This window comes from Pyrus communis, chromosome 7 (assembly GCF_041283825.1).
Source record: "Pyrus communis isolate YQ-2024b chromosome 7, ASM4128382v1, whole genome shotgun sequence".
NCBI classification, from domain to species: Eukaryota; Viridiplantae; Streptophyta; class Magnoliopsida; order Rosales; family Rosaceae; genus Pyrus; species Pyrus communis.
The window spans coordinates 2,714,410-2,723,058 of NC_142571.1; the positions used below are offsets into that span (position 1 = coordinate 2,714,410).

The following is an 8,649-nucleotide window of genomic DNA, read 5'->3' on the forward strand; positions in this document are numbered from 1 at the left end:
AGCCCAGCGAGTCTTACGATACGTTAAGCACACACCAGGGCAAGGTATTTTTCTTTCTGCAAGAAGTTCAATTCAATTGAATGCTTTTTGTGATGCGGATTGGGCCAGATGTCGAGACACACGACGTTCTACCACCGGATACTGTGTATTTCTTGGAGAATCCTTAATCTCCTGGAAAAGCAAGAAACAAAATACTGTGTCACGTTCTAGTGCAGAGGCGGAGTATCGTTCAATGGCAGCAACTTGTTGTGAAGTCACTTGGTTGAAATCTGTTCTACAAGACTTGGGTATCAAACATAAACGTCCAGTCAAGTTATATTGTGATAATCAAGCGGCACTTCACATCGCTTCGAATCCGGTCTTTCACGAAAGAACCAAACACATAGAAATTGACTGCCATCTTGTACGAGAAAGGGTTCAAAGTGGAATGATCGAGACATCTCACATCTCAACCATGAAACAACCAACCGACATCTTCACAAAGCCACTGAGCTTACACCAGTTTACGACTTTGCTTTGCAAGTTAGGAATAATCAACATTCATTCCAAACTTGAGGGGGAGTGTTGAGAGTGCAGCTTGATTCCACTAACCTGGACAGAAGGAATACTGCACATGCAGTACAATATTCCTTGTCAGCTACCACATGGTTCCAGCTCACCAAGCTCAGATGTGTTGCAGCATGGGCTGCTTGCACGCCACCTGATTAACATTTGTTTATTGCATGCATTTGTTTATTGCATGCGTGTGTGTAAGGTGTATATATTAAACCAACTGCCATTGGAGCAGATGATGAATAACAACAACCAAAATATTAAACTTAATATGTTCACTAGAAATTCCATTACCTGCATTATTTTCTTCTCCGACTTGGTCATACAATGTGGGAACCGCTTGAAAGCAGAGAGAACATCGTCCTCTGACCAACCCCACCTCTTATAAGATTCACAATTATGATTCCATACGGACTTACTACACAAAGCATTTATTGCCATGACAGACGTTGATTTTTCCAGATTAAAGTCCATTTGCTTAACCTCATCCACAACTTTGCCGAAATTCTCAGGATTTCGTATTAAAGATCTAGGAAATTGAGCTAGCAACGGAGAAATACATGATTGGGGCATACCTAGTTCTCTCAAAATCCTAATATTCGGCGCCAGATTCTTCGAATGGCCTTCCAAAAAAAATCCGCGAGCCGTTCTTCAAAAAAGCAACAATTTTTTTCGGGTTTTATCCGTTTCTGCAAGCTCACATCCAAAAGACCAGGAACGGAAGCAATAGTTTTAGCAAGCTCCTCCCTTGAAATTCCAACAGACATGAAAAACTCAAGCTTTGGCAAAGGGTGTTTTCCAGATAGCCCATGAGAAGTTGCGGGCGTGACCTGATGAGCTTGGAGATCTGGGTTGCAGAGAATCCATGGCTTCTGAGAAATGACAGAACAGAGTCTACTCTTTCGGGGGATCGCAACTTGACCCGCTTGGATGCTGCAATTGCACCTTCCGGAGACAACCCACATGATTTTATGAGGTAATTGACTGTGAAATCGTGTTGGTTTTGTGAAATTTCTAAGACCGAGTGTCTGCAGAGTATCAGATTTCTAATTTTGGGGTCAAATATTTATTGAAAACTCGAGGTCAATTAAATATATATATATATAGGTACGCATCATCTGGTAATAATATGTTTTTAAATACTCAAGATAATCATTATCTTGAATTGGTCAAAGCTCCAAAAGACTCCAAAACAAAACTGTTGAACACTTTAATGTTTTAGCACATTCAATCACATATATTAAATATTAGCCCGTTCTATCAACCATATTTTTCTCTCAAGTGAGGCATAAATGTGTGTGTGTATATATATATATATATATTATATGGCCCTTTATAATAAAATATATCTCGAGATACTAAACCTAGTCAGAAACTAATTTTTTTTTTTTAAGTTTTAAATATATTAAAATAAACGGTTAAATGGGTACTTGTTTATAACCACGGATAATACCCATAACCGACCATTTAAATTTCACGGGTAAATGGTTATACCCATAACCGTTTATTTATCTAAATGGTTACTCAAAACCATAACCGTCAAATTTAAATGAGCGGATAATAACAGTTACTCATAACCAATGGGTATTTGCCCATCCCTTGTGAGAATCTTCCTAACCAAGCCCATCAGGCCGTTAAAATTTTATCCAAAGGCTACAATTATTATAACTTTTAGAGAGGTCCCCTGTCTATAGCCGTTGGATAAAATTTTAATGGCCCGATGGGCTTGGTTAAGAGAATTTTCACCCTTTGCACAGGAGAGGATCCTGATCCGCATGTTTTGATACGGGTCTAATGCATTGCATAGTCATATGTAGGGTCTAATAAGTAGAGCAATTAAAGTGTCCATAATTTGAAAACAAAATTGCACTAACTGTCGTTGAATGTTTTATCATGACTCTTCCAGAATTAACATGGAAGTTTAAGTTAACACATCAAATCTCATAATTTCATAAAAAACGCTTATCTTTTTTAGTGTAAAATATATCGTTGTATTAAAATAAAATAAAAAGTTACTCATTAAATCTCATTGTTTCATCAAAAACTTTATCCGACTCCTGTTTTGAATTTTCCTCGCGATTCCTATAGATTAGTATTCAAATTTGAATTTGAATTCGCATGAGGTTATGAGAACTACAAGTAATTTTCCATGTTTTTGTTGAGTCGTTTACAACAGTAAGCTTCATTTTTGCTAGTATTTGTTACATGATTCGTGAGCATTATACATTGATTGTCTTATGTAAGTAATTGCTCAAGAGGCTTTTGACATTGATTGTGTTAGCTTCGGGGGATTTTAACATTACCAAGATGGAGGACTAGAATCATATAAAATTACTTATTCCACCATGATAGGTAGTTACAATACGATAGGTAGTTTAGTTCAGACTTTAAAAGTACTTATATAATAGGTAGTTTAGATTATAAAAGATCAGTTGAAATCTAAGTTTATGCAAACTAATATTATAATATGATAGGTAGTTTAGCTTGTACAAGTACTTATATGACATGTAGTTTAGACTGTAAAAGTACTTATATGATAGGTAGTTTAGATAGTAAAAGATCAGCTGAAATCTGGGTTTATGCCGACTAATAGGGTACCTGAATTGAAAAAAAAAAATAGAAAAATAATATAACTAATAACGAGGCCCCCAAAAGATTTATAGGTGTCCGAAATTTTTGAAATGTCCTAAATTAATTTTAGGAAATATGTGATGCGAATAGAATGACTCTAATTTTGGCTTATAGCACACAGTTTTTTGTGAAAAAAAAATTTGAAATTTTTAGCTTTAAGAAATATTTTGCGCTGGAGTTAAGGAAAATATTACAAAACCTTTGGATGTGATCCTACCGATTATTAGGTCTTGAAACTATTTTTTATTGATTCTCAAAGTGAGAAAATAGAAAAATATCTTTAAATTTAGGTTTTAAATCATTGATTACAAGTCTTTAAAAATGAATTATAATATATTTTGCACGAAAAAAATATATTTTGAAAAACATGAATATGATAGTTTGTTGTTATGGTAAGAGAAATAAAAGAAACATTAACAAAATAAAAAATAATAATAAAAAACTGAAAAAAAAATTGAAAAGGGAGGGATCGGTATAAAAGCAGCGACTTTTGCTTCTATCCATCGCTAAATTTTTACCGATTATTTTCCAAAAGAGTTGCTAGCAAAGTACCGATCGTATCATTTCTATTTTTTTTCTTTCTATTTTTTCTTTTTCCATTGAATAGCTATAGTAGAGTAAAATAGTAATCACAATGCAAAGTATCAATCTAACAACAAAAAGTGCTGACACTTGGAATCCTATTCATGGACCTAAATAAAAAAAAAAAAAACTAAAACTTAGACTAATCTAATTGTTAGGCCATAAAATTGGGAAAGGGATCCTGCATTGTAATTTTTGCCGTGTCATGGAAGCTGTGGGTCAGATATCCAAACCCAGACATGCTGCAAACTTCGATAGAAAGAGGGAAATAAGAGGTAAAAATCTCTTGGAATATTATTTTATCCCCAACTGTGTATTCCCTGATCATGTTTTTAGACGTCGTTTCCATGATCAATGATTGTGCAAAAAAAGGATGTTTTTCATGTTCTAGGTCTTCTTTCTAAGCAAAAAATTATTGCTGCCTTGCGGATGCTTGCATATGGAGCATCTGCAGATTAAGTGAATGAGATAACGAGAATGGAAAAATCAACTGTTCTGGAGTCCCTAATGCGATTTTCCTCTGCAATCGAAGCCCTCTATACCACTTACTACCTCCGGAAACCTACGCCAAGGGACCTGCGAAGGCTGCTGAGGAAGGGTGAGATGCGAGGCTTCCCTGGCATGATTGGAAGCATCGACTACATGCACTGGACTTGGAAAAACTGTCCAAGTGCATGGTAAGGAGTGCATGGCGACAAAAAATGAGCCATAAGTATCATTTTGGAAGTGGTGGCTTCATTTGATACATGGATTTGGCTTGCATTTCTTTGGTGTTCCAGGAGCTCAAAATGACCTAAACGTCTTTACCCAATCTCCAGTCTTCCATGAAATCCTACAAAGCAAAGCACCCAGAGTCACATTCTTAGTCAATGGATACGAAGGGCCGTATTACCTTGCACACGACATTTACCCAAGGTGGGCAACTTTTGTCAAAACAGTCTCACATCCACAAAGTGAAAAAGAAAAACACTTTGCAAAATGTCAAGAATGGTGTAAGAATGATGTGGATCGTTGTTTTGATATCATGCAAGCTCGTTGGGCGATTGTCAAGTCAGCAGCCAAAATGCTTGATATCGAGGCTCTTCGATCCATCATGATGACGTGTATCATTCTCCACAACATGATTGCGGAAGATGAGTATGCTTATGATGTCGTCGATGAATACGAGCTAGACACAATGAATAACTCAAGAACACGTATCTATTGTGCTCATGATGCCACCGAAGATCTTGTGCAACACGAGCCATTGGAACGGGATGGACGTTACAATCAATTGATCGTTGAGCGGTACACTTCAATGCAAGAGCCATACTGGCACTATACCCGTCAAACTAACTTGATTGAGCACCTGTGGGGATTGCAACAAGGTCAAGATAATTAAAAGGAGTTTGTGGTGGAAGAATAAAGTTCTTGGCTTATTCAGTGTAATTTTTTTAAGTTTATTTAGTGAGTTTATGTAATTTTATTTACTGTGTTTTGTTAATAAGTTTATTTGGTTAGTTTATGTATTCTTTTTTTCATGTGTTTAAGTTTATTTGCTGTGTTTAAATAAAGTACTACAATATTTAAGAAATTACATCTATTACTAAACATAAATAAGAAATTACATAATGTACTACAAATAAATAAAAAATTACATAAAGTACTAAAAATAAATAAAAAGTTACATAAAGTACTAAAAATAAAGACAAAATTATATAAAGTACTAAAAATTAAAACGAAATTAAATAAAGTACTACAAATAAATACGAAATTATACAAAGTATGTGGAGCTAGGATATGTGCTACTAGGATCTTTGTTGTTATGATCTGTGGAGCTATGATATGTGGAGCTAGGACCTGTGTAGCTAGAACCCTATCGAGTTGTTTCCGTGTCTCTTGCACGCCTTCTTCGCACCACGTCTCTTTTTTTCCGATGTCCAAAAATATTTTGAATTCTGAGACAATTTTACTAGAGGCTTATTCATAGTGTCACGATCTGCTTGAGCCATCCTTTATTCTCTAAGCATCGCGTTTTCTCGATTAAGTGTTTCTCTAATCATCTCATTTTCTCGATTAACTATTTCTCTTTGTCTCTCAAACCCTGCATCACGTCTCTTAGTAGTTGCTAATATTGCTGCCATAGCAGCAACTTTTTCCTCATCTTTAGTTGCTTCCCGCGCCATGTTCAGTTCACCTTGGTGCACAATTTCGTCTATATATTTTGTGTAGTCATTTTTGGAAGAACTCCCTTTTTTTCTTTGCCGCCTTTTTACCTTGAGGCCTTAGGGACCGATGAGTCGCCTAGGTCTCCGACACTTCTTCGGGCGTCTCTTTCTGCACCTCTTCAAATATGTCTTCTTCCTGTGCGGCCGTGTCTTGTTCTGGTGAACTGTGTAGAGAGACGCCGTGTATGACAATTTCTGGACAAATTCTGTATCTGGGACAATTTTTGACAACTTCCCAACATTCTCATCCCCGAATGATTTGTTGTGGTTTTTCGCATTGTAGAATGTTTGTGCTTGTAGTGCCTATAAAATGTGGGATAAGATAACATTATAAAATTCAGATGTAACACAAATAAATAAATTAAAATATTGATGCAGGTGGGATACATATAAATAAATAAAAATATTATCATCTGATCTACTAAACTCCTCCCACTACTCAGATTAATGGAAGCTTGAGATAGAGCGTTTTTCCAACAAATAAAGGATATGTTGAGTTTCCAACGACCTTGAAGACCTTGACTACTTCTAGCGCCTTTTCCAAGCCTAGCACAAAACACTTCTGTAATACTACTCCACATTTCTCGCAACTCCATCTCATTACCCGTAATTGGGTCATGGGTAACTTGAACCCAGCATTGACACAACGTAACATCTTCGATGGTCTTCCACGTAGCCATTTTCTTCACATAAAAAGTATATGAAAGCTTTGGTAGAAAGTTTTGAAAATATTGAAATGTGGTGTAAGGTTGAAGATGATAGTTAGGTATTTATAAGAAAAAAAAAAAATATATATATATATATATATATATTTTTTTTTAATTCTTTTTTTTTTTGTATTTTGAACAATTTTTTTAAAAAAATTATTAATTTTTTATTAAGTAAATTAATCTGAACCGTTGGATTTGAAAAAGGTTCAAATCCAACAGCCCATAAGTATGACATGTGGCCAACGGTCACAATTCTGATTGTTGGAGTTTTTTTTTTTTTTTTTAGCCCGAAAATCGTGGACCGTTGATATTTGGATCGAATGGCCTAGAACACGCCACGTCATATAGCCGTTGGATTTCAAATTCAAAATTTTTTGATCGTTGGAAATCCAATAGTCCAGGACTGGCCACGTGGCCTTCCCATCAGACGGGTGAGTGCACTTGCGCATGTGGGCCCAGCCTCTGTTTTCTTGTCGGCGACGGACCCCTAGTCATGCGTGCTTCCCACGCACCTGGCGCAAAAAAAATTTAAAATGGCCCGTAAAGTCACGCTAGCGTCAACATGACGTCACATAGGCCCGGCCTTGGCTTAGCACATTCTAGACCGGCCTATGGGATGGCTTGGGCTGTCAGTCGACCTATAAGTCTGGGCTGGAGGGGATTGACTGGGCGCCAGGCCATTTTGGCTGCTGGGTGCCGGCCTAATCCACCCCGATGGACTTGCTCTTAGGCTTTGACAAAAAAAAATTACGAACTTTCTATGGGCTTCGCATTGAGGACTTATATGGTGACAAACCGATATGGTAGTATCTTGTATCAATAAAATAAATATACGTAAGGTTTTATTTACATATTCTTGTTTCTGGGACACAGGATGTCATGTGACGATGTATTCATACCATGTAAGTTGGTCTCCTGCACATAATTCGAGAGAGTGACGTAAATGTTGTCATCGTAATCAAATATTAATGTCATCTTAACAACGTGACATTGACGTACTAATACCAAGTATCAACTCATATCAAGAAATTTCTATTGAGCATCAATGTCGTTATCGTGGCATGGATATTCAATTGGGATATAGAAAGATCCAAAAGAAGCAGTCTATAGAAAGACTCTCTTCCTTGTATTGTAAGTTCTAATAAATACACGAGACCTGATATAGTAGCTAGATAAGGCCTCAACTCATTAAATACCTTGCTCCAGAGGAGTGTCATTTTCTGACGAAGGCAACAGCAGATATGAATTACCTTTGAAGAATTAGAATGTTATTGTGACACAGATCAACTTACCACGAATAACATAAATAAAAAAATACAGAAGAAGAAAGTTTCATTGGGAAATTTGAGCTCGTTTCGGGTTTTCGATTACCTTTGAAGAATTGCCCCAGAAAAATTGTGGAATAGATTATAACTTTGAGTACCAAGTTGTTGATTGCAAACAAGGAAGACAAAGGATACCAAGCAATAGACATCAAGCACCCAACGACAAAAGAGTTTATGTGGTTCAGCCTCTATTTACGACCAAAAATTAGGCGAACTGGGATGTGCACTCGCTGTAGAGAAAGTATAACTTCACAGCATGAACAAACTGATGCAAATATAATGAATCCGGCATCCACATTGTCCGTGACATAAGTAATGAGGTTACAGTGTTCTATCCTTCACATGCAGAAATGACTTGATTCTAGTCCCCGACGAACACAATTTACAGCCACACTGGATTCATTCATTTTTAAGCTAAGGCGAGTGCTGAGAAAACAGCGCAGGGGATTCATAACGACACAATGATACTTATCTAGGTCACGGCCACTGAAAAAAGTCTAGCTACTAGAGGGCAATTACTAACAGACGAAACTAAACTACAGACTAAACTGAATCCCATAAGAAGCAAGTAAATGTGTGTTTTCTATCAAAACCAATTTTGAGACCAACCAAATTTAAGAACCAACAACACACCTCGGACTT

At 36.6% G+C, this 8,649-nt stretch overlaps 1 pseudogene; it reads right to left on the reverse strand.

Annotated features, from left to right (window-relative positions):
- Nucleotides 1-540: 540 nt before the first annotated feature.
- Nucleotides 541-5,930, reverse strand: LOC148695452 (uncharacterized; annotated as a pseudogene).
- Between the last annotated feature and the right edge of the window lie 2,719 nt (nucleotides 5,931-8,649).